Here is a 25,215-nt window from a genome sequence, read left to right on the forward strand (position 1 = left end):
GAAAGGTCAAAAGCTATGTACATATGACCAGATAAAATGATGTTAAGCGAAATGAACCACAAGATAGGGACACAAGTGGTTTTTTCTTTCTGGCTATTGTTCCTAACATATTTATAATGTACCATGTGATTTTTTTTGTTTCTTTGTATGGTCCTCCCCCATGATATAACCCCTGTTTTCACTGTATTTGATGTCAGTGCTCTGCATCTTGTATATATATTTCTCTAGCTTGGGGAAGGGAAAAAACAAAATGCTTAAATAGGGATACAGGTTGACCTATTGTAACAATGAGATATACAAGACACTATTTTTTAAAACAAACTTTACAATTTAGTCATGGAGGGGGATGTGGGGGAGGGGGAAGTGTAGTTGTGGAGGTAGGAGGGAAGGGAGGGTAGGGGGAAAACAAAGGAGGAGATAACAATGCTTGATAGGAAATGTACTCATTACCTTGCTCATGTAACTGTACCCCCTCTGTACAGTATTTTTACAATAAAAATGTATTTAAAAATATGGATATGTAGATGGGTATGAGGCTCTTTTGGAGGAAAATGCTTTCCTATTGGAAAAACAATCTGAATCACTCCATTTCCTGGGAGGGGGGAGGCTGGGGGAAGGAGAAAGTTTCAGCCTCAGGGGTGAAGAAAATAGTCAAAACTGAATGTTTTACATTAAAGTCAAAACTGTAATCTACCTGTAGTTACCATCTTCTTCAATTAAAAAAAATAGGTTTAACATCTTTTATCTATACCAAGATAATGCACTGCATTTTCTCCTTTATACAGTTTTTAGCAAATTGGTATTAAAACAATCTCATGTTACATGCAAGAAAGTGTATGTAAATCTATGTTGCTTTGTGTGACACATAAAGGAGAAGCATCCTTCAAATGGCCCTGGACCAAGAGGTATCATGGCAAGATCTGGCTACAGGACAGTATATCAGAATGTGGAAGAATTGCAGCAGAGGAGTTCCTGATAAATTTAGCTGTTTATTATAATCAAATTGCAAAGACCATTGCTCACCATAACAAAGCCAGAAAATAACACCAGTAACATGTCAAGAGGGCTGAACTTGTCTGAACTAGTTAGTGCACTCTTCTCCCTCACCGTTCATGATGCTCACATGGATAGTAGTAAAGCATCAGGAAGACAGATTTGAAGCAGCTTACGTGTATGCTATAGACTGTGCCCACCAGCATTCATGTGGAAAGGTCTAGTAGTCAATGTGAAGGTATTTGGAGGTGGGATCTTTGGTGGTGATGGAGTCATGAGTAGGATTAAGACCCTTTTCTACCACATGAGGCTCCCACAAAAGGACAGCTGTCTGTGACAGAAGGTATGGGTCCTCACCAGACACTGAATCTCTTGTGTCTTGATTTTTAATTTCTGACTCTAAAACTATGAGGGGTCAATTTATGCTATTTCTGTCACCCAGTTTATAGTATTTCATTATAACAGTCCCCCAAACTAAGATTATATTATTTACCAGATCACCAAAAATAAAAATTCTTGTCTAGAATAAATGATACCAAATATCATAAATTACTGCCATAGTAATTTAGCCTGATTAAAACTGAAGCAGAAGCAAAAAGCTTTATCCACACAATGAGGACAAGTTTTTCACTACATTTTCTCAAAGGCTAATTATATCTAAGTTCAATTGAATGTATTTATATATATACTTACATATTTGTATGTATATAATTTTTTCTATGCCAGAGTGAAGATAAAAAGGAACAAGAAATAGAAGACAAATTTGAATTCCTGGGATAGGAAAACCTCCTGAACCCAGCAGGTGTGATCCCATTGTTCATGTACTGTGATCTATGTCAATTATCTCTTCTATCTCTGCGATGTTTATCTTGTGGCTACCATTGCTAGATCCTACCATTGCTTGGTCATGAATCAGTATAATGGCAATGCACTTCTGGGCCCTGCTGTAGTTTAGATCTGGTTAGCAAAGCCTCCCAGAATCACTCTCCTGGAGGGACTGTGGTCGAGAGAAGTTCCACTTATTTCATGAATTTCTCTCCTGAGCCCCACTTTTGCAACCTGAGGTGCTAGAATTGGGCCAGGTATGGCTGTGAGACATCAGAAATGATACAGCCTTTGGGTTTCTGTTTAGTGGAATATTAGGGGACAGTTGAAATGGATACCCAGCTTTAGTTAAAATGGTGTGCCTCTTGCACACAAAGCTACTTTATCTCCTGGGTGAAAAGACCATCATGGAATGTGTAGCTAGCTGATCTCAGCTTTGCCAATTGCTCAAAATGCTGAATGCTCTCCCGGGTGGGTTTTGTGACCAGAGAATTCATGAAATGTGCATCTTTGCTCTTCACCATTGGGAACTTGTCCATCCTGTCAGTGGCCATGGGGTCATAGTAGGGGGATACTTTAGTCTCTCCTGCTTCCACTGCCAAAGTACTGATACTTACGCTCTGAAAGTGCTGGCTTTCCAGGAGACATGCTGCTCCTGTCTGATTAAAGACAGGCAAGTAATTATGTAAGGTCCTTGAGAGCGTTGTCATTGCCAAATGCTCATACTGCTAGCCACAAGCCTTGAGTCCCATTATGTACTTTTAGTTGTCTCAAACCCATTGAAAGGCTGGGATCCACATGCTTGAGAGATGAGTCTCAGACACCACAATGAAACACTATGACAGTTATGCTGACAGATATTAATGAGAAACATTGTCCAGATGCTGCACATTAGCAAACCTTCCCCTGGAAGGTTCAGCCCAGAGGTCTGTTTTTCCACCATGTGGGGTTGCCTGAGATTCCAGCTCTAGCAGCTAGAGGAGCTTGCCAGAGGCTTGCTCCGGTGTGGATGGTGCTCTGCTGGAAACCACACATTGTCTGGGTCTCAAGCATAATTTGGCTGGCACAGGCTGTGGAAGTCTCAGATTCCATCACTAACCTCTTGACTAGCTAAGCAATATCAGGCAAGCCACACTCTATCTGAGCCTCAGTTTTCATGTTTGAACAATGAGGATCAAATACTGGCTACTTTACAAGGTTCTTGCAACATCAAATAATACTGTTTTCTTTGGCTTTATGAGTCAGTTGAGGAATAAGACAATTCATGTGAAAACACCTGTAGATAGTTAACTAATATATACAACTATAAAACAATTGTTTTTTTAAAAATAGTAAACAGAGTCAAGTATCACTTTTATGCCACATTTTAAGGCCCTGTGCTAGTATATAATCTTGGAGAATGTAGTGGTAACCTACATTTACCCCCACCCACTAGCAAAAACTAAGAATGTGTGGCAAAGAATTAGAAATCAGTGCTCTGGTGTGCAATATGCAGTTCCCCTATGACTTATACTTTGTTTTTTTTTCTTTTCTAACTTATCTCTCATTGCAAACATGAACAGGTAAAAAATGTAAACCCATACTGCAGGCCCAGGGAGATTTTTCAAAATATAGGGAAAATCATTCATGGAAGGGGAAAGAAAAGTGGGGGAGAAAAAGAGGGACCTGGATATTTGAGATAGAAAAAAGACAAGGCACAAGGAAAATCAATCCTCTCCTAAGTGCTATGTAGAGGGAAGGAACTAGGCCATAAAAATGGAAAGTGGGGACCTCAGATTCATCAATCGGATGCCAGGTAGACACAGCCTTAAAGAAGGAGGCTATTTCCACTGATGTCTGTTTGACAGAGGTGAGGCATAAGAGCCAAGTGATGATAACTTGTGTCCACAATCATAAAAAGTGCCAGAGTGATTTATCCTCTGCTCTTCTCATATACCCTAACTTTAAGCATTATCTATAAATTTGGGTCCCACCTTTAAAGAAACTAGATGTAACTGTAGATTACATTGCCCAGTTTCTGTCACATAGTAGGCATTCAATAAATGTTGGATGAATAGATGAACTGAAGAAATGCAGTTTGGGTTATGTCCATTTATGCTTTCATGATGTCAAAGATTCAGGACTGAAAAAGAAGACATTTATTCTCTTAGCTTGAACAAGTTTAATTTCAGATTCTTCCATTCTGCAAAGAAAACTTCATAATAGTTGGTACTTACTGAAAACTTACTGTGCCAGGCACTGTGCTAAGAAGTTGACTAGATCTCATTCAACACCTATAATGATCAGATAGCACAAAATTATCCTGCTTTGAGAATGGGAAAAAAATGGGGAGTCTAATCTTAGATTAGGTTCACACACCTACTTAGTTGAAATCAGGTTAACCTATTGCATATGGTTTCCTTTAATAATTATATGTTCATAGAAAAGGCTTAACAAAGTAGCTTAAAAATTATAACTGAAACAGGGAAGAAGTGACACTGTTCAAAAGGAAAAGTACTCACTACCTGACTTAACGTTATTGGAACTCCTCTGTACATCTTTTTTTTGTTTGTTTGTTTTGGGTTTTTTTTTGGGTCCGGTCGTGAGGCCTGAACTCTGGACCTGGGTGCTGTCCCTCAGCTCTTCAGCTCAAGGCTAGTGCTCTACCACTTGAGCCACAGCGCCACTTCCGGCTTTTTTCTTTTTGCTTATGTGGTGCTGAGGAATGGAACCCAAGGCCTCATGCATGCAAGGCAAGCGCTCTACCACTGAGCCACCTTCCCAGCCCCTCCTCTGTACATCTTTACAATAAAAATTTTAAAAGAAGAATTATAACTGGCATGTATGAAAATGTCACAAGAAAACCACTATATTATACAATATACATTAATATATAAAGAAGGAAAGAAATTATAATTGCCTAAGTTGTTATAATTTTCTAAGTTGTTATGGCCTGAAGTAAAAGCCACTCAAGTGGTAGAGTGCTAACCTTGAGCTGAAGAGCTGAGGGACAGTGCCCAGACCCAGAGTTCAGGCCCCATGACTGACAAAAACAAAGAAAAATTTAAAAAAAGAATGGAAATGACTAGAGCAGGAGCCTTTAGTTGTTTGTGATCCCAAAGTAATAAATGAATTTTATCTCCTAACCCTCCTCTCATTACCCTTCTTCACACATGCATACATACACATGAACCTAAGAAATAAAAATTTTTACTAAGCACTCAATGCCTATTGTCACTATGTGCAATGACTGTTTCCTCCCCTTCCATTTTTTCTTTTTCTTTTTCCTATGCTGGGGCTTGAACTCAGGGCCAGGGGGCTGTCCCTGTGTCTCTTCATGTTCAAGGCTAGCACTCTATCTGGCTTTTTTTTTTTGAGTACTTTATTGGAGATAAGAGTCTCACAGGGACTTTTCTGCCCAGGCTGGCTTCAAACTGAAATCCTCAGATCTCAGCCTCCTGAGTAGCTACGATTACAGGCGTGAGCCACCAGTGCCTGGCTCCCTTTTATTTTTGTAACTTTTCCTTCCTCTCATTTGATCCTACTCTAGTACTCTGAATGCTAGTTGGGACTCACTTAGTTAAATTCCCTGTGCACCAATGACCAAGGAGCTAGAGTTTGGAACCACTGACCTAGAAGGTCATAAATGTGTAAGAGACATAAATGTTTTATTTTTTGTGATTTTGCACCCTGGGATGCTAGTACATTATTTAGGCAGACTGAGCCAAGTAATGTCTTTGAACAGTTTCTCATCCATAACATGGAAATAATACTTACCTTAGTGAGCTGCTGAGAAGAGGATCTAGCACTGGTTGATCTTCTAGAAGTATGATGATTTCAGAGTGAATAGGTTATTAGGAGCATAGCAGTAGTGATGCTAGCAATAATCACTTCAGGCAAGTCATGTGATCTCTTAGCCTTTATTTATTCCCTTGTAGAGAATGGGGGTAATAGTATCACTTGCATTATGTTGTTATATTAAGTGTGGTAAACTATATAAAGGCTTCAGTGTGGTAGTCTTCAGTGTTTATTACATGCTTAGTACATTATCATCTATTTTAGCCTTTCAGCAAATATATCTGTTGTTGTCATCCAATCCCTTATAGCTAGATGAGGTCCATCTTGATGAGGAAAACTGTGAATATGTGTGTGTATGTGTACAATCAGAATTGCTGTTTATTATGATCATTAAGATTGTCTAGAAGCCAAGTCAAACTTGCCTGTAGCAACAGAAATTATTTTAGTAAAGAAAAGCTAGATCCAAACTGATTCCCTTTCCTTGTTCCTCTTCAGTAATATTTCTACAAAGCTTGAACTTTGGCTTGTTGTGAAAGATTATTTTCAATGTGAAGGCTTTACCAAACATTCAAAATAATATAAAAAGTGGGTGAGGACATATTTCTATATGCTAAGTAGTGGGAAGTGAATTTAATTCTTTTGAGGTCAGCTGAAGAACTCAATAGTATTCCCCTCTCTGAGGTCTTCTGTCTCACCACTCCTGCAAGGCTCCCTCTAAAAGGCCCTTAAAGCCTCATGGTATTCATGCTCTGGACAATGTCTTCTTCTTGCTGGGTGTGGGCTGGACTGAGTGACTCACTTGTAACTAATAAGGTGAAAATGACTGTGTATGACTCAGACTAAGTCATAAATGTCAGTATGGCATTCTCTCTGTTTTGGAGCTTGCCCTTTGGGAAGCTAGCATCATGTTGTGGGCAACTGCATGGAGGAGCCTATTGAGGAGGAACTGAAACTTCCTGCCAACAATCACATAACTGAGCTCAGAAGCTGATCCTCCAGTCCATTCTGCTGACTATGATAGTCCTTGCCAATAGCTTCAATGCAAGAGCAACAGATACCCTGAGACAGATTCAGCTAAACCACTCCCAGATTCATGCCCCTTAGAAAATGACAATACTGTTTGGAGCTGCTGAATTTCAGATAATTTGTTACTGCATAATAGATAGCTAATACACTTGCTCTTAAATTGATTCCAAGAATGTCTCTGTGTAAAGTTAGTTAACTATTCTATCATTTGTTCTCTTGCTTGTCCATATTCTTGTGTGGACTGCTTGTGTGTCTGGCAGATCCAACTTTCAGACCATAACTTGAAAGAGCTTTTTCAGTCTAGTGGTGGATCTACCATTGTCAGGCGAGTCATTACAGTGGTGGGTGCATGCTAAATGGCATTGTGTAGAAAACTACACATGATAGCCAATCATGAGGGAGCTATGGGAGCTTCCAGCTTGGATTAGTGAGAGTAGTGTTCAGGGAAGAAACGACACTTGAGCTGAGCCAATTTTTCTTTTAAAAAATCTTTTTGTCAGTACAGGGGTTTAAACTCAGGACCTTACAATTGCTAGGCAAGTACTCTGACACCTAAGCCATGCCTCCAGCCCTATTTGCCTTGTTTTTTTCTGATAAGAGCTTATTCTTTTCTCACGCAGACCATGATACTCTTATCTCTCCTTTCATATAGATGCGATTACATGCCAGGCTTGATAGGGTCTCACAAAATTTTTGTCTGGGCAGACTTCTAACTCTCTAATTTTTACCTTCCAAGGAGCTGGGATTATAGTCATGAGCATCATACCTAGCCCTTGACCTGAGCCTGGGTATTAAGGTATGGAGGTTTTGTAATGTGTCTAGTATGTTTCTGTTTAGGTCAGGTATATTAGCTATTTCTGCATTGTCATAACCAAAATTCCTGAGAGAAGAACTCAAAAGGCAGAATTATTCATTTTAGCTATGGTTTCAAACATTTCAGTATACATATCTTGGTTCTATTGCTTCTGGACCCATCATAAGGGAGAAAATCATGGTGAGTGTGTAGAGAGAGAGGTTTTCACCTCATGGTGTACAGGAAGCAGAATATGATAAAGTGCCCTGAGTGGCATAGTCCACCAGTGGCATATTTCTTTCAACTTGGTTCTACCTGGTAAAAGTCTAGAGTCTCCCAAAGTAGCACCATAAGTTGAGAAACAAGTGTTCAAAATACAAACCTATAGGAGACATTTCATATTTAAATGATAAAAGTGGGCTACAAGAGAGATTCTCATCATAAGAGAAGGGAAGCAGCATCAGTTCTGTGGTAAAGATCTTCAGCTTCTGAGGCATACTCAGAATGTATGGTACTCCAAACTGTGCAATCACATGGAGGCTAGCCAGTCAGGACAATTGCTTGCCAAAGTGCTGTAACAGGCTATTGGAGAGCTCTGGCTGTATCACTTTAATTTTCCCAATTATAGGGGCTTACAGGGGAGAAGTCTGAATAGCTAATGTGGGTAGTATGGGCTTGAGATGCTGCATTAGAGATGCGACTACTTACTAACTGGTACAAAAATGTGTTAGTATTTTAACAACTTGTATAATTATACTGATGGATACCAGTTAATACTCAGAAAACATACATGTAGAATATATGAAGAAGTGAATTTTTTTCAACGTCACTGGGACCTTGGTGTTTTTTGGTATATGGCTATAGCTCTATACCTTACTTTATTCAGTGTAATTAATTTGTGTTTTACATGGCCATAGTCAGAATAGAATTAAAGCAGTTCCTAAGGGAAATGATATTTTGCAGCAATTATGGAAGACCAGGGAGCTGTCGCTTCACTGTTTAAGGGACCAGAAAACAGAGATTTTTGGCTTCTGTTCTATACTGTCACCCAGAGATCTTCATAAGACACTTAACAAGACCTATCCTGGACCCATAAAGTTGTAAGTTGGGCTTCTTTCTCTATAATTTTCTGAAGATCTGGCATGAGTCTCCAGTCTCCATAACTAGGGCATGTAAACCCTTCAACTCTGGACTGAGAATAAATGTCATCTAAGCAACCTGCTCTTTACCACATTGTCTCAGCACCAAAGTTTTAGTTATTTGATATGAATTGATCCATTATTGTTTGATCTCTTTACAAAGCATCCTAAGTGTGCAATTTATTCCTCCTTCTAATTGCCTTGGTCTCCCAGAAGATACATGATTTGCTTATTCCTTTTATACCCTATAATTGTACCCTAATATCTAGTGCTCTGCATACAGCAAGTACTTAGTGAATCCTTAAAAGCTCCTGTATCATTTTGCTAAAATTTCCTGTGCCAAATAAAAATAAAAAAACACCACATTCTAAACTGAAATATTTAAAGGCTTTGGACTGTATGTAGCTCTGCTTTCCTTCCATTAGTATGAATAATTAAGAATAAGAGTTGAATTTCTGTCTGTGCATTGCCATAATAATATTTGTGTACATATAATAATAAAGTATAAATTTGCCCCTTTTGTTTCAAATAAAAACCAGTCTTGTTTAATGATGAATAGGTATGAGTATAAAAATCATGTCAGTATCCTGAGAGCCACTAATGTTAATTAAGCTCAAGTTATCAAAAACTGACAGAAAGAAATTCAAATCTAAGTGAAGTAAGCCAGATCCAAAGAAACATAGATCCCATGGTTTCCCTTATTTGCAGTAACTAGTATACATCTAGGACAAGCAGAAAAGGTCAAAAGCTATGTAAATATGACCATATTTACATAGCATCATAAGATGATGCTAAGAAAAATGAACCCTAAGATAGGGACACAAGACGTTTTATGTTTCTTGCTGTTGTTTTTAATGTACTTACAATGTATTTGTGATTTTTTTGTTTCTTTTGTATGTATATACATTTTTCTAATTTGGGGAGGGGAAGGGAAATAACAAGATGCTGAAAAAAGGATACAGGTTGACCCATTGTAACAATGAAACATACAAGACACTAAGTTTAAAACCAACTTTACATCTGGGAGAGGGGTGGGGAGATATAGTAGGGGAAAAACAAAGAAGGAGGTAACAATGCTGGATAGGAAATGTACTCATTACCTTATTCATGTCTGTAACCCCTCTGTACAGTGTCTTTACAATTAAACATATATTTATTAAAAAAGAAATTCAAATCTTAAGCAGAAAAATGCAACATAGTACATCCTGGGAGATTTTTAAAAGTTCTTTATTTCTTTTTTTTTCCGGTCGTGGGACTTGTACTCTGGACCTTGGCGCTGTCCCTCAGCTCTTCAGGTCAAAGCTAGCACTAGAGCCACAACACCACTTCTACCTTTTTCTGCTTATGAGGTGCTGAGGAATCAAACCCAGGGCCTCATGCATGCAAAGCAAGCACTATACCACTGAGCCACCTTATCAGCCCCTTTATGCTTGGAGAGTTAGGGAATATGTTTGCTGAGAATATAGAATTTTAAATATAAGGCAAAACAACTAAGGTAGTAAAAATTACTAAGAACAAGCTAAACAGAGATGTTCCCCAGAAATGATGCATTAGATTTTGATTTCTTCTGTTTGACTTAGATTACTATTTTGCACAGATATTATTTAGTTGAATCTGAATATATACTGTACCCATAGGTGGAAATAATTAATGTGTATATTTAGTTTGACCATGTGAGGTATATAAGGCAGAACTGAACAAATATTTCTTTTCTCTCTAGTCTGTTTCCCTAGAATTTATCATGAATAGCTTCACTGTCAGTGAATCATTTTTCAATAGTCTGGCTCGGCATTAGCATAAATACATTTCCTCTCTTAGTTTAGAGAACATGTTGCTATTTTAACATTCTGAACACATCTAATCCTTCATCAAGTTTGTTTGTTTGTTCACCTAAACACTTACACATACAACTAGGTACATATAGTTCTTAATGCTCTGCATGTCTTTTATTCCCCAATGGAAAAGATAATCAATGCCAGAACTCTTCGGTCGGAATTGGTCTTTTGAGTCCGTATTTTGCCTCCTATCAATTTCCATTTACAAAGAGAACTGCAGAAGGTATCTTTATTAACATTCTGAGTGAGTCATCAGGTGTGGGGGTAACTCTTAACACAATTTATATTCCAGTTTTCCTGTGCTTCTCATCTTTAAATCAAGCTCCTCAATTAGCCCCTAGGATAAGTGAACCAATTGGAAAAGGATCTGAACCCTTGGCCAATGTCATCATAACAACAAAATGCTACAATCTGAATGTGATCTTCATTATAAATTCCTACCACCTGCTTGCTGAAGTCACAGCACAGTGTCACTCACAATCACCATGTGGGGGAAACACTGGCTAATGTCATTAGACAAATGTGGAACCTTTTTGGACATGCTCATACATGGAGTCAGGTTGGACAAGCGGATGTGGAAATTTTCCACTTTCACTAATGGAAATGGAAAGTGGGTGTTTTTTCCTAGCTCTGAGGCATTGAGCAGGTTGCTTATCTTTTCTGTGTCTCAGTTTCCTCATCTGTCACATTGATAATTTTATCTAACTTTTAGGGTTGGTATGAAGATTAAGGGTTAATACAGATACAGCACTTTGAACAGAGTCTGGTGAGCTGTCACCATCTTCATTATTATTTTGCTAACTCTGCTTTACATTATTTATCTCAATATACTGCATGTCGAGAGTAATCTGACTCTGAGACACAATAGTGTTCTTTTAATCTTTACTTTTAACTCATGTCCTTGGAGCACTTACTAAGTTTCGGTTACTCTGCTTAGCATTTTGAAAACACTTTCTTGAGTAAAAAAGGAAATCCTATACTTATATGGAAAATTCATTGAACGGAGAAAAGAAATACTTAACTTGAATTGAAACTTGAATTGAAAATTAAACACAGGCTTTAAGTAAGCAACATCTTAAGAGATGGCAAGCCTCACAGCAAACCTAATAAGATAGAAAATACAATTTTGATTTTATGGCTTACCAATTTGGAGTTTACAGTAGCTAATTTGATTACTGAATTAAGATCCGCTGGTGCTAAGAGAGAGATGAACTTATTGCATTTCACATTGGCTTTATTTAAGGTATTACATTGACCTGGACTAATTAGGATACAGATTTATAGAGCTGAAATAACCTTAGCCTTCCAAGCAGTACACCTGAAGGAGTTAAGGTTTAGAGAAGTTAATGATTTTACCCTCAATCACACAGTTGGGACCAGGGAGAGCCAGGGCATTTGCAGAAGTTCCTGCCCTCTTCAGTGTTCTGTTTCTCTTTAATTGTTCTAGGGACCTACTTCTCTTTTGATGTGAAAAATTTAAACTTGTGCATTCTTCTCAGGTCATGGATTGCTTCAGCAAGGAAATCATATACTTAAATGGAAAATTAATTGCAGGGAGAAAAAAATTAAAAAAATTAAATGATATTAAAAACATGCTTTAAGTAAGCAACATCTTAAAAGATGGCATTGAAGTCATATCCTAGAAGCCACAAGTATGATAATAAAAGGGTTATAGTGTCTGTTTCACCAGACATTCTTCAATCTCATTTTTTTCCCCAGTGTTTATAACCAGCACAGAGCTGAGGGAATTAAAAACACTCATCTTTCAGCTTCCCTAAGACTTCTGTTTTAACCCCCAAATTCCTGAGGGTAAAAGGGAATTCTCTATCCTCTAGTATCTACCTCCCCATTGTTCTGCACTCTCTCTCCCCCTTCTTCCCTCCCCCTCTCCCTCTCCCTCCCTTCCTCCTTCCCCCCCCCATAATTCACACTCACACTACTCCCTGAATGAAATCTTCTTTGCATTTCCCATGTATTCTTTCTTATAATCTCTATTCCTTCCCCCAAACCTAAACATCAGAACTTGGCTCAGTGACATTGTCTCAAGATCAAAGTCAAATGATAATTTCCATGCAAACCACAGCCATTTCAATCTCCCTCTGAAAGCCAGGGTCTTATGCAAGTGAAAAACAACTGTGCACTTCCCCTCCTCTTCAGGATGAAACTATGTTCTAGCTCCTCATTCACTTTGTTAAAATACATTGCTGATTTTTCACAGAAATGTCTTCAGAAAAGTTCACCTTCAAATTCAGCTCCTATTTTTGTCTGTCTGTCTGTCTGTCTGTCCATCTCTGTATCTCTGTCTCTGTTTCTTTTTCTCCTGGTTAAGCAATTGTACATGAATGAGGCTTGAGACCATGATAAGAAGAAAAGACAAACAACCAAAGGGCTAGTAAGTTGGGAGACAGAGGGTGATAATGAAATGGAAACGGTAGAAAATTCACATTTAGTAAAATTTATACATCAGCATCATTATACATTTAAGAAATATATTCTTAGCTGAGTACTGGTGGCTCATGCCTGTAATCCTAGCTACTCAGAAGGTTGAAACCTGGAGGACTGACATTTAAAGCTAGCCAGGGAGAAAGGTCTGAGAGACTGTATCTCCAATTAACTAACAAAAGCCAGGATGGAGATGTGGCTTCAGTGGCAGAGCACCTTACTTGAGTAAGCAAGCTTGTTGAGTATGAGGTCCTGAGTTTCAGCCTGAGTACTGACACAAAAGGACAGAAAAGAAAGAAAGGAAGAAAGGAAGGAAGAAAAGAAGAAAGAAGGAAGAAAGGAAAGAATGGAAGGAAGAGATGGAGGAATGGAAGAGAAGACAGGAAGGAAGGAAAGAAGGAAGATATTCTTTCCTGCAACCCCAGATACAGAGAGCCTACATTTGAGAAAAGCACAAGACCCTATCTGAAAAATAACCAAAGTAAAAGGGCTGGGAGGAATATGGCTCCCCCAAATGCCAGTATAGCATACTTGCCTAGCAAGCATGAGAGAATGCATTCAAAACCTCAGCATCACCAAAAAAGGGATATGTTCTCTGTATATATGAGTAACTTTAAATCTGTAGCAGTCAGTTCACATTCATCACAGTGATTAACAACACTCACTCAAGGCAGGCTGACTCTGGATTCTGATTTCTGTGCCAGAATGGGAAGTCAGCCACATAGTATGGAGAAGAATGGTCAGGCTGTATGCAAACCCTCCCATGTTTATAAACTTGTTGACTTGCTTCACACATTCTTAGAATGAAGTTCCACCTGCTCTTACACAAAACAAATAATGGGCCTGAAGTAGTTGCAAGTAGACCTTGGCCCAGTAAAGGAACGCAACCCTGTCATTGCCACACCACTCTTCCATGTATAGTCACACATATGCCCAGATAGCTCCTTTATTGAAAGGGATATGGGAACATTCTGATGTTTGCCCTTGAATTGGAAGGAAACCTTTTCTGAAATTGTAGGGAATCCCTCCCTCCCCAGGAAACCTGCTCACTAACTGAAGAGTTAACTGATAATGGAAGGACATCCTATTTCCCTTTGTCTACAATGTTACCTGAGGAGCAGGCATTCCATCAAAAAAATGGAAATGCCAATTTTCCAGTTACTGAAGAAATACATCCAGAAAGGAAAAAAAATACAGTGGATTTTCCTCATTTGAAAGAAAAAGCAAAGGGAGTTATCAAATTCCTAAAACAGGAAATCTCCCAGGAGTCTACCTCCAATAGGAATGCGCATATTATATTTTGCAAGTTTTATAAGAAAAGTACTCAACTTTAATAAGTAGTTATTTTAGTATTATTCCTTGGATATCAAAATCATCTGCTGAGCATACCACAATACCATGGGATAAAGACCGGTCCCAATAGGAATTATGAGGTATCACAGGGATTATAATATGAAATGTCCACAATATCCATTATTAAAAATTGGATCTGTTTTATGGTGCTACTTTTCTGCCAAGTGGGAGGAAAAAGAAAAATACAGATTACATTAAAACAAACGAACAAACCAAAGACTAGAGTGTGTATTCAATAATGTCTTGGCCCCCTATAAGATCCTTATTTGGTAATCTGAATCAGAGAGTGGTTTTCTTAATATGATTGACAGGAATACAGGGAAATAGAGGGCAGACTTAAAGTTATTCAGAATGTGTGTGTGTGTGTAGGGGGGTGGTGAGGGTTGAAGAAACAGTGGGAATTTCCCTGCAATGTGTAAGAAGATGATGATGGGAATAGTTGAGCCTTCCTGAGCAGGCTGCTTATCCTATCCTAGATACTATTCTCAACTCTGGCTATCAATCAGCACATTTATTCTTCATAAAACACTACTAGGTATTTGTTACTTTCTGTCCACTTTAAGCTTGAGGAAACTGACACCCAGAGCTATCAACTGACTTGCCAAGGCAAAATAACAATTACAGAGTTGTGAGTGGTCTCCAGGGTGGCTCAAGGACCTTGCTGCCAGTACTTCAAAACAGTAGAATGAAACCCATTAATAAATGTTTTAAAAAGAGGAAAGAGAAATAAAGCAAGTGCTGTGATCAAGGTACATACATATGATATGGAAATATTTCAATAAAACCTCTTTGTAGAATCAATATCCACTCATGAAAAGACTGTCAGAACCAAATTGAATTAGGATCAGATAAAAAAGGACCTTGGAAGCTGAGTTGTTAATACTTGTTTTTGCCCCCGTGTGGGTGAGCATGCTGCCACATTTCCAGGCTGTGATGAAAACAACAGGAAGCAAATAGACAGCCAGAATAAAAAGGAAGCACAGCAGGAGGAAGAAGGAAGAAAATCCTAATGGGAAGATAAAATTTGGGACAAAGTCAAATGCTTTTGGTCACCGGCTTTCTCCAGATTCTGTATTAGTAGTACTTCTTTGAGATTCTCAGTTCCATTTTATGAAAGAGAATGGCATTTACTCATGCTTTCTGTGTTGTTGTTTTTTCTCTAAGCTTGTCATATATATTGTGCACTGAAGTCCAACAACCACTGTTTTTATCTTTAGTTTTAAAGATAAGTGCTCTTCCATGTATTATACCTGGGTTTGGAACTCATCTTTCCACTCCCAACTGGAGATGAAATAGAAACTGAAAGTTAGGTGTCCAGAAACTTTTAGCCATCAGAGCAATTTTCGGCCTTTTGAATCTAATGATCTTCAAAAAAAAAAGAAAAAGAAAAAAGAGTATATGTTTCATGTGTCATATTTTCTTTTTCTTAGAAATTCACTTAAGGAAGGTGTTTTTCAAAATTATTTTTTTCCTCAAATGGGATGCAAAGAATTATAGTTTGAAAAGTGGCATTGTAGATAACAGAATTTGACTTTGAGAGAAACTGAGTAACTTCCCAAAGTTACTCAATTAAAAGACTTGGCAAGATTGAAATTTAAGTCTCAAATAATTCACTTCTAGTAAAATTAGTGTCCAGTTTGACTAAAACTGGGCTTGCCTACTCACCATGATTGACTTGGGCATGGTGAGAAGAGCAGTAGGCACTGGCTATATCTAGTGATGATCTGTGAGGGCATCACAAAGCCTAGAAGTAGGGCTTCAACACGGAAATACTGAGGGATGAGGAGGGAGCACATTGTCATTCTACAATATGTGTAAGGTCCTAGATTTGATACCCAATACCACATGCACACAAATACACACACACACACACACACACACACACACACACACACACACACACACACACACATCAAAAGTGACACACTAGTAAACAACCATAGCATTTACCCAGGACATGACTCATGCAACTCCATTCATAGACAACAATGTCTCCTCCTTTGCTCCCTCAGGAGCAAAATAGGAAATACATAAAAATTTATCATCTAAGCAAAATTGTGCAACAGACCCTCCATTTTGCAAAGCAACTCATTTTTGTGGCTTAAAATTCAAAGGGATTTCTTCCTATCATCTGTCAAAATAAAGTCTTCTGGCATTACAGCCAGGAACAGAAGATAGACAGGCTTCAGAGCATTAGGCATTTAGATTTGGGTCCTGCTTTTTGCATTTTCTTGCTCTCTAAACCTTAGCTTTATGCTAATCTTTCCAAACTATTTTCTCATTTGTGAAATGTAAAACATTCATACTTCACAGGATTTGAGGATCTTTAATAAAAGTCAACTACTTTCATCAAATATGAAGGAGGAGGATAATCACAACAGAAATCCCTAAACCAGATGCATGTAGCTAGCTTATTTGAGACACTTTCAAATATGGTGCCTGTTCAATTTCAAAATAATTAACTAAGAACTTAAAAAAATTCTAGTTAGTTAAGTGGTGAGGACTCTTTTTAAAAAGAATAAACAAGGCTGGTCTCAATTTTATAAATAGAATTAGTTGAATGTTTTGGCATGCTTTTTCTTTGCAGATAAGATCTTAATAATTCTATTTTATTATACATTAAATTTTTTCATTCAATTTGTGATTCACTTACCTTTATAAATTACTTATCATCATTTATAAATTACTCATCATCATTACTTATCATTTATAAATTACTTATAACATGCATTTTTTATATGTGATAAAAATGAATATATTTCCCCTTCTCCCATTTTCTGTACAGGTGCTATAATTTTAGGTCAGGTTATCCTTACAGCATTTAACAATGTTCAATGATCATTAATTTTGTAGACTCTTCAAGACCTAATGAATGAAATCAGTCCTAAGCAGAAAGTAGAAATATGGATTCCAGTTGAAATTACTTTGCACTAAAACCCTAATGTGGAATTTTTCCAAATGAACAATGATAAAATCTCTACCATGGGTGATTTTCAAGGTCTTTGCTACAATGAGTTTTTGAAGCAAGGAGCTTTTGGCATTTCCTCAGTAATTGGACCCTAAGTTGTGTCAACAAGTACTTATGTACTCTTTACAGTCTTGCCTTGCTGCTTTTGCCTTTAAACATCCTGATATTCTTTTCTGAACAAAACACAGACCTGTGCTTCAAAACATTAATTGATTTTCCTTACAACATCCCAAGGGTCTGAAGTTCAAAGCCTCTTTTCAAGAGCTCATTTTAGGCAACATTGGAAACTACTTCAGAACACTATAAAGGGTAGTTAAAAAACCACCTGAAAACATTTGGTAACTTTATTTCTACCATTGTGCTGTCATTTAGGCTGAATATACAGAATTTTAGATCCTTCTACAGAGTACATATATTAGCCAGCTCACAGGATTATTTAATTATTACATATTACAGGTCAGGAAATGAATGTCCAAAGTATCAAAAATGTACATAAGGGTCACCTATTATTATTTTATAGGATTTTTTCTTTCTTTATTTTCCTGATTTGAACTTAGGGCCTTGCCCTCTCATTTGGCTTTCTCAAGTAATAGTCTATCCTTTGAGTCATGCCTCCATCATGGCTTTGGAGATGGAATCACATGGACATTTTTTGCCTGGGTTAGCTTTACACTACAATCCTCTGGCTCTGACTCCTGAGTAGCAAGGCTTACAGATGTAAGTCAATGGCATTTGGCTGAAAATAATTCTTGATGTCATCATCCCCTGTTGATGGAAAGTGCACAAGTCATTTTATTTCTCTTTCCTTGGATTGCTTACTACAGTAAATGAGTCATTTAGCTTGTTATTTTGCAAATGCTTACTAGGAGGACAAAATTGAAAGTGAATGATATAAATGAGCTTGATAAACCATAAAGCACTATATATGTATAGAGTAATTAGTGCTATGAATTGTAATAAGCCTTAAAAGAAGTGTCCCTTGGAAGGGCTGACACCGAAAATAGACTTAATCCTTTTGTACAGTCTCTCTTACTTTTTTTTCCTTAAATTTAAAGCAATAAAAGCATCATTATGTCTGTCCTCACTAGGCACTTAAATAACTTTAGGCTATGTATGTGGCTTATACATTTTCTTATTGCATTATTGTACTTCTGTTTACATCTTCCTTTTGATTAGGAAAAACTGTCTATTTTATGTGCAAGTAGTTTAAATCTTCCTCAAACTTTTGAAGAAAATTCCATGGAAAAATCCATCTTTTTAAGGACGTTTATGGCTTGTTCCAGGATTTTACCAAATACCATAACAAAAATCTAAAAGCATGTGGCATAATGGCTAAGAACTCAGCCTCTGGAGGCAGAGGGTATAAATTTAAGTTCTGTCTGACAATTATTAGCTGTGTGATCTTGGACAAATTATTTTGTATTTTGCTATCCTATTTCCTATTTTGTATGGTGGAAGAAAAATAATGATACCTTAAAGGATGGATATGAAAAGTATATTAGTTAACACAATTAAGCATCAAATAAAAGTTTGTTGTTGTTATTGTTGTTGTTATTATTATTTGGTACCACTCCTAGGGCTCGAACTCAGGGCCCATGCACTATCCCTGAGCTTTTGTACTCAAGGCTAGCATTCTATTATTTGAGCCATTGCTCCACTTTTGGCTTTTTTGTTGTTGTTGTTTATTGGAGATAAGTGTTTCATAGATTTCTTGCCCTGTCTGGCTTTGAACCATGCTCCTCAGATCTCAGCCTCCTGAGTTAGCAGTACTTGGCATGCTATTATTACTTAATGTGTTTAATTAGCTACTCTTCAGCATCTGGTGAAATAAAATCGATTTTGTTCTGAATCTGGAATTTCCACTTGTTTTAAATAATAAAGAGCAGACTGGTGACAGTAAAAAAGATATATAAATATCCATACGGTGTAAAGCTCTGTGCTCATTTTCTCAGTGATGGGCCCAGCTTTGGAAGATCATGGACTCCAGGAAAGCAGGAAGTGCTGCTGAGATGCTCTTTCACTTTCACAGCACATTTTCTTACTATTGAAGACAGGAGATTGTATTAAAACACAGTTCACCAACTGGGGAGGCATGGGATAATATCTAGAACTAAAGAGCGTGAGCCTCAGGAGCTCTCTGTTTCTCTGACTCTCTCTCTCACACACACAGAGAGCACATAACACATACAAGCATGCACACACACCCTAACACTACCACCACAACATCTCCAGATGAAATAGGCCAAGTGAAGTATTAGAACCAGATTTAGAGATGATGCAATTATTTCACAGGTATGTGACATACTGAAAAAAATATATACAGATAATCTTTTTTGGAAGTCTACTATATACCAGCAACACTTTCATCCTGTACTGAACCTGTATGGTAATTGCTCTTATTTTTGTTTTGCAGAGGGGAAATAAAAGTTTGAGGTAGTAACAAAAATAAGACGTGATGAAGCCACAACTCGAACTCAGGTCCAATGCTATGGAAGCATGTGGCCTGGAGTTCAAATCACAGTACTGGCCAAGGGGGGGAAAATCGATTTCGAAGCCACAAATTCTTAGAAGTTGTCTTCAAGGCCATAACAAAGTGAGTGACAGGCAGGTTTCATTTCTTTGCTTCCATGATATTTACTAACACTCCACAGCCTTCAAGTCAGGTGATCAAGCCCATTATGAGGTGAATTGAGAACATAGTCATCCCAACAGTAATGAAAGAGGGAGAAGGGCAGGAGTGAATATATTTTAAAACTGTGTGACACAGCATACAAACTAATGGAAAAAACTGTAAAAGATCTCTCAAAAAAAATCTCAGTGGAACAGTACTGCAAAGGTATCTTATCTGTGTCTATGGAGGGATCTGGGAAGAATTACAGAGGAGGTAATGCTTGCGGTGAGTCTGGAAGGATATCTTTGCCAGATATACATGATGGGCAACAGTGTATCAGGTAAAAGAATCATAATGTGCAATGAAACAGAGGCCCAGAAGAGTTGGATTCATACTGAAAACCAAAAGCAATACCTTATAACAGGAGATGAGAGTACACATGTTATATACATAGGCACTGATGGAAGAATGGCCAGATACCTAAAATGGTAAGAAAAAAGAGAGAGAGAGAGAGAGAGAAAAGCAAGCTGGTAATTCATTAAAGGTCTTGCACATCATAAGTGAATGGAATTTAAATTTTATCCTAAAGACTGGTGACCATCAGGATATATAGTAGTGCTGTGAGTTGAGATGATTTGTAGTCTAGAAAATCACTATGGTTGTACAGGGAAGAACAGAGCAGAGGGTGTTAAGTCAAGAAAAAGAAAATACTTAAGAGGGGCTGGGAAGGTGGCTCAGTGGTAGAGCGTTTGCCTTGCATGCCTGAGGCCCTGGGTTCGATTCCTCAGCACCACATAAGCAAAAAGAAAAGAGAAGTGGTGCTGTGGCTCAAGTGGTAGAGCGCTAGCCTTGAACTGAAGAGCTGAGGGACAGCGCCCAGGCCCAGAGTTCAGGCCCCACGACTGATTGCCCCCCCCCCAAAGAAAGAAAAATACTTAAGATACAGTTAGACTGGCCTTATTGATGAATTTTGCTCAACATTTACAGGAGAACCAATATCAATTATTCTCAAACTATTTCAAAACTAAAAAGAGGGGATAATTTTTCTAATTCAGTTTCGGAAGCCAGTATTAACTTGATTAAAAAAAACGAGACAAAATGAAACAAAAACAACCTGACAAAGACAGTAATAGAAGAACATATGCCATTTTTGCTTCTGATTACAGAAGCAAAAAATCCCACAGGCAAAACTAATCCAACAGCATATGAAACGGGATTTATTCCTGGAACATAAGGGTCGTTCAACATAAGGAAATCAGTCAACTTGATACACCATATTAATAGGATTTGAGGATAAAACCTCATGAGCATCTCCACTGATGTGGAAAGAATATCTGACAAAATTCAACATTGTTTTGTGAGAAAAAACTCAGGAAACTCAGAGAGAACATCTAGGAATATAGCAATCTTATCAGCATAGGGAATGACAAAAATTGAAATCCCTATCCTTAAGTACAGAGAAGGATGTCCATATTCATTATTGCCATTCAATGTTATATTAGAAGATTTAGTTGTATAGGAAGAAAATGAAATAAAAGGCATCTAAACTGGAAGAAAAATTTGGAAGGAAAAAAAGCCATCTGTGTTTCTAGATGATAGGATATAAGTCATAGAAAATCTCAACAAATTCATAGAGGACCCCAAAAGTTATCTGCATTAATGAATGACTTCAGTAAACTTGAAGGATACAATAAGACACAAAAATTAGTTGTATTTTTTTCATACTATCATTATGGGAAACAGAATGCAATGTCCTCAAAAAGTGAAAATAGGCACTGGGCTTATGGTTCATGGGGTAAAATGCAAGGCCCTGAGTTCAATCCCCAATACTAAAAACAAGTCAAAAACCTAAAAAGCCAACTTCCACACCATTCAGCTATTCCACTATTGAATTCATGCCCCAAGGAAATGAAATCAGCTTATCAAAAGGATACCTTTATGCCCGTGTGTATTGCAGCACTATTCACAAGGGCCAATATATGGAATCAATTTAAGTGTGATGGATGAATGAGTGGATAAAGAATGAGTTATGGAGTTCTGGGAAGATGGCGGAGGAGAAGCTGGAGGCTAAACAAGGTCTCGCATAGAAAGCAGTTTTAGTGTTCCAGTGAACAGTCCTAAGCCAGAGAATCACTCCAAGTGTGCCATCACAGGACAGAGAGTTAGGCCAGAGAGGGAAAATCCAGGCAAGGAGACAGACCTGAGCACTTGCCAGCAGCTGCGGCAGCCATAGCTGCCGTACCTGTATGTAACACAGAGAGTCCAGGACAAAGGCGCCAGACGCAGCGGGTGAGCAGATTCTACTCAACACCAGCAAGACCTGACAAGGAGCAGACTTCTTCATCCTGCAGTTCGCAGAACAGAGAGGACCCAGGAACCAAGACTCGGCGTGAGTAGAAGCCTGACATGCTCACTCCTTCTCAGGGAGCAGAGGAGGAAAGGCCACCCATTCCCCCACACTACCGGTGATCTCCATCTTTGATATTGATAAAGGCTCAGCTGTGCAGCTAGCTCCAACTCAGACCTTGGAAGAAAACAAGAGCCATTTAGCAGGTCACAGGAACCTAACCTGACCTGCCAGGCTCAGCTCCCCCCCCCCCCCAGGGAAAAGTCACCCAGCCCAGGCAGCCAGCCCCAGGAGGGGCTTTCTTCACTGGGTGTACAGAGCCAGAGGCTGCCCCTCCCTACAGCAGTCTTGACAATCAACTGCAATACAGTAAACATAAACCCTGAGAATGGCTCCAGGCTGGGCTCTGTGAGTTTCTCACAAGCTAGCCCCTCAGGGAAAAGCTACTGTTTGTTGAAAGGCCTCAACTCTACCCAGAACCTAGCCTCATCACAACATCTCCAAACTAGAGGAAACAGCCTTCTCCCTCTTTTGTGATAGTCAAAGCAGATCTCCCTCCCATTGAACTAGTCTGGGAGGAGGACCACAAAATCCTGGGTAAAGCAGAGCATTTTTATGCCTGCTCAAACAAACTGACTTAAGAAACCATCCAAACCACAAGAAAATCAAACACCACAAGCAGACCAGAGACTCCAACAAGAGACTGGTTACAGACACAAGGGAGATACAGGATCTTCCCATCCCCCCAAAAAAATCAAAGAACTTTTTTTTGTGTACCTTTTATAAAAATTTTTTTCTAAAACTTTTTTTAAAATTTTTAATTTTTAACCTTTTAAAAAAATTTTTGTTTTATATTAACTTTTTTTTTCTTCCTCTTATAATTTTTATTTTAGGGGTGTAAGTGTGTTGTGCTTTTTTTTCTTTTTTTCTTTTTTTTTCTCTTTTTTTTGGGGGGGGTCCAGTCGTGGGGCCTGAACTCTGGGCCTGGGCGCTGTCCCTCAGCTCTTCAGCTCAAGGTTAGTGCTCTACCACTTGACCAACAGTGCCACTTCCAGCTTTTTTCTTTTTGCTTATGTGGTGCTGAGGAATCAAACCCAGGGCCTCAGGCATGCAAGGCAAGTGCTCTACTGCTGAGCCACCTTCCCAGCCCCTTCTTTTTCTTTTCTTTTTAAAAATATTTTGTTTAGCTCTACTGACCTTTTGATCTTTTTTTTTCTTTCCTTCTCATTCTTTTAACTTTTTCTTCTCTTTTGTTCTTCTTTGCATGACTTAATTGCTGTTCTGCTCATCCTCAGATATACCCCTAGTCGATTATTAGATCTTATCCCCCATTGTGTATACATTTAATCCAGAAATTTATTACTCAATTCAAAACCTTTTAGACCTAAATTCCTTAATAGCAGTACTACCTCTTTATATCTATATATTTTAAGCATTTTTATTTTTAAGTTTTTCACGTCTCCTTTCTATCCCTACCCTTATCTTATCCTATCCACATTCTTCTCTGAATATTATGATTTTAAATTTGCATAATTTTTAAGATTTTAAGTGTTTCACTTTTTAATTTTTAGTATTTGTTTTTCTATTTTTTCTTGTTTTTTTTCTCTCTCTACTATCATCCTATCCAACCTATTCCCCACTTTGAGATTAGGACTTATTTAACTCTCCCTCTGCCTCTATTCCTATTTTTACCCACATCTCTCCCTAAACCTAATAATTTCTGGTTTGCCAAATTCTTCTTTGCGGTTCATAGCCCATTAATACATAGTTGTTTGATGTTGAATAGATATATCTGTTGAACTAGAGTGTATCTGCAGACTTTTGACTGTGCAACTACAGACTTTGGTTGATGCTTACCTTAAGATAGTGTTCTAGCACAAAACTGGTGTTATTTTCATCCCAAATGGGCAGGGCAAGCTGGAAAAACACACAAAAAATGCAAGTCCAGGTATCTCAACTCCCACTCATGATAATCAGGGGACAGAACAGATAATGAACAATCCAGAGGAGAGTTCCTCAAAAGCTTTACAAACACTACTGATAAACATGGTAAATGAATAGATTGAAAACCTGAGAAGGACTCTGTATGAGCATGATAGGGAGAGAGAGGAGGCGAACCAAAGGTCAATACAGGAATATCATGAGTGGGAGGAAGCTACTCAAAGATTGATACAGGAATTGCTTGAGCAGCTTGAGAACACTCAAAGTGAAATAAAGGAATGGCGTGAGGAGGCTGAGATCAGTCAAAGAGATAGGAATTGTGGGAGCTGGCTGAGAACAGACAAAGAGAAAGTCAGGAATGGCGTGAGCAGGCTGAAAACATTCAAGGAGAGCTACAGGAATCACATGAACGTGAGGAAGCTAATCAAAGAGTAATACAGGAATTGATAGAGCAGGATGAAAATACACAAAGATTACTAAAGGCATTCATGGAATCCATAAACAGAGAGCTGAAAGAACTCAGTGAGTCCACAAAGAGAATGCTAAATGGAACCCAACAGAAGGAATGGGAGTCCAAGGAAACCATAACCAATCAACTAAGTGATTTGAGAACAAACATTGAACACCAAATTAAGGAAGTAAAGAAGTTCATACAAGATCTAAAACAAAGCTCTAACAAAGAATTTGAAGCCATCAAAGCCGACCAACTAGAAGGAAAAGAAATAAAAACAAAGTAGAAAGTCTTGATAGTGGGTTAGACCATGCAGAAGATCGAATCTTGGGGATTGAAGATATTATAGAGAAAGAATATACAACCATCCAAGACAAATCCAAGAAATATGATAGATCTATTCAACACTTGGAAGACACCATCAGAAGGACTAATCTGAGGATAATGGGTGTAGAGGAGCACCTAGAAACAGAAGTTAATGGTCTAGGAAATTTATTTAACAGGATCCTAGCAGAGAACATCCCAAACATGCAAAAAAATAGTCCTATTCAGATACAAGAAGCTTTTAGAACTCCAAATAGACCAGACCAGAACAGGACATCCTATCGTCACATTATAATCCACACAGGATCAATTCAGACCAAAGAAAACATCCTTAAAACTGTCAAGGAGAAAAGATCAATCACCTATAAAGGGAAACCAATTAGAATAACC

Source organism: Dipodomys merriami, unplaced genomic scaffold (assembly GCF_024711535.1).
Source record: "Dipodomys merriami isolate MVZ:Mamm:240054 unplaced genomic scaffold, mDipMer1.0.p SCAF_11, whole genome shotgun sequence".
Lineage (NCBI taxonomy): Eukaryota > Metazoa > Chordata > Mammalia > Rodentia > Heteromyidae > Dipodomys > Dipodomys merriami.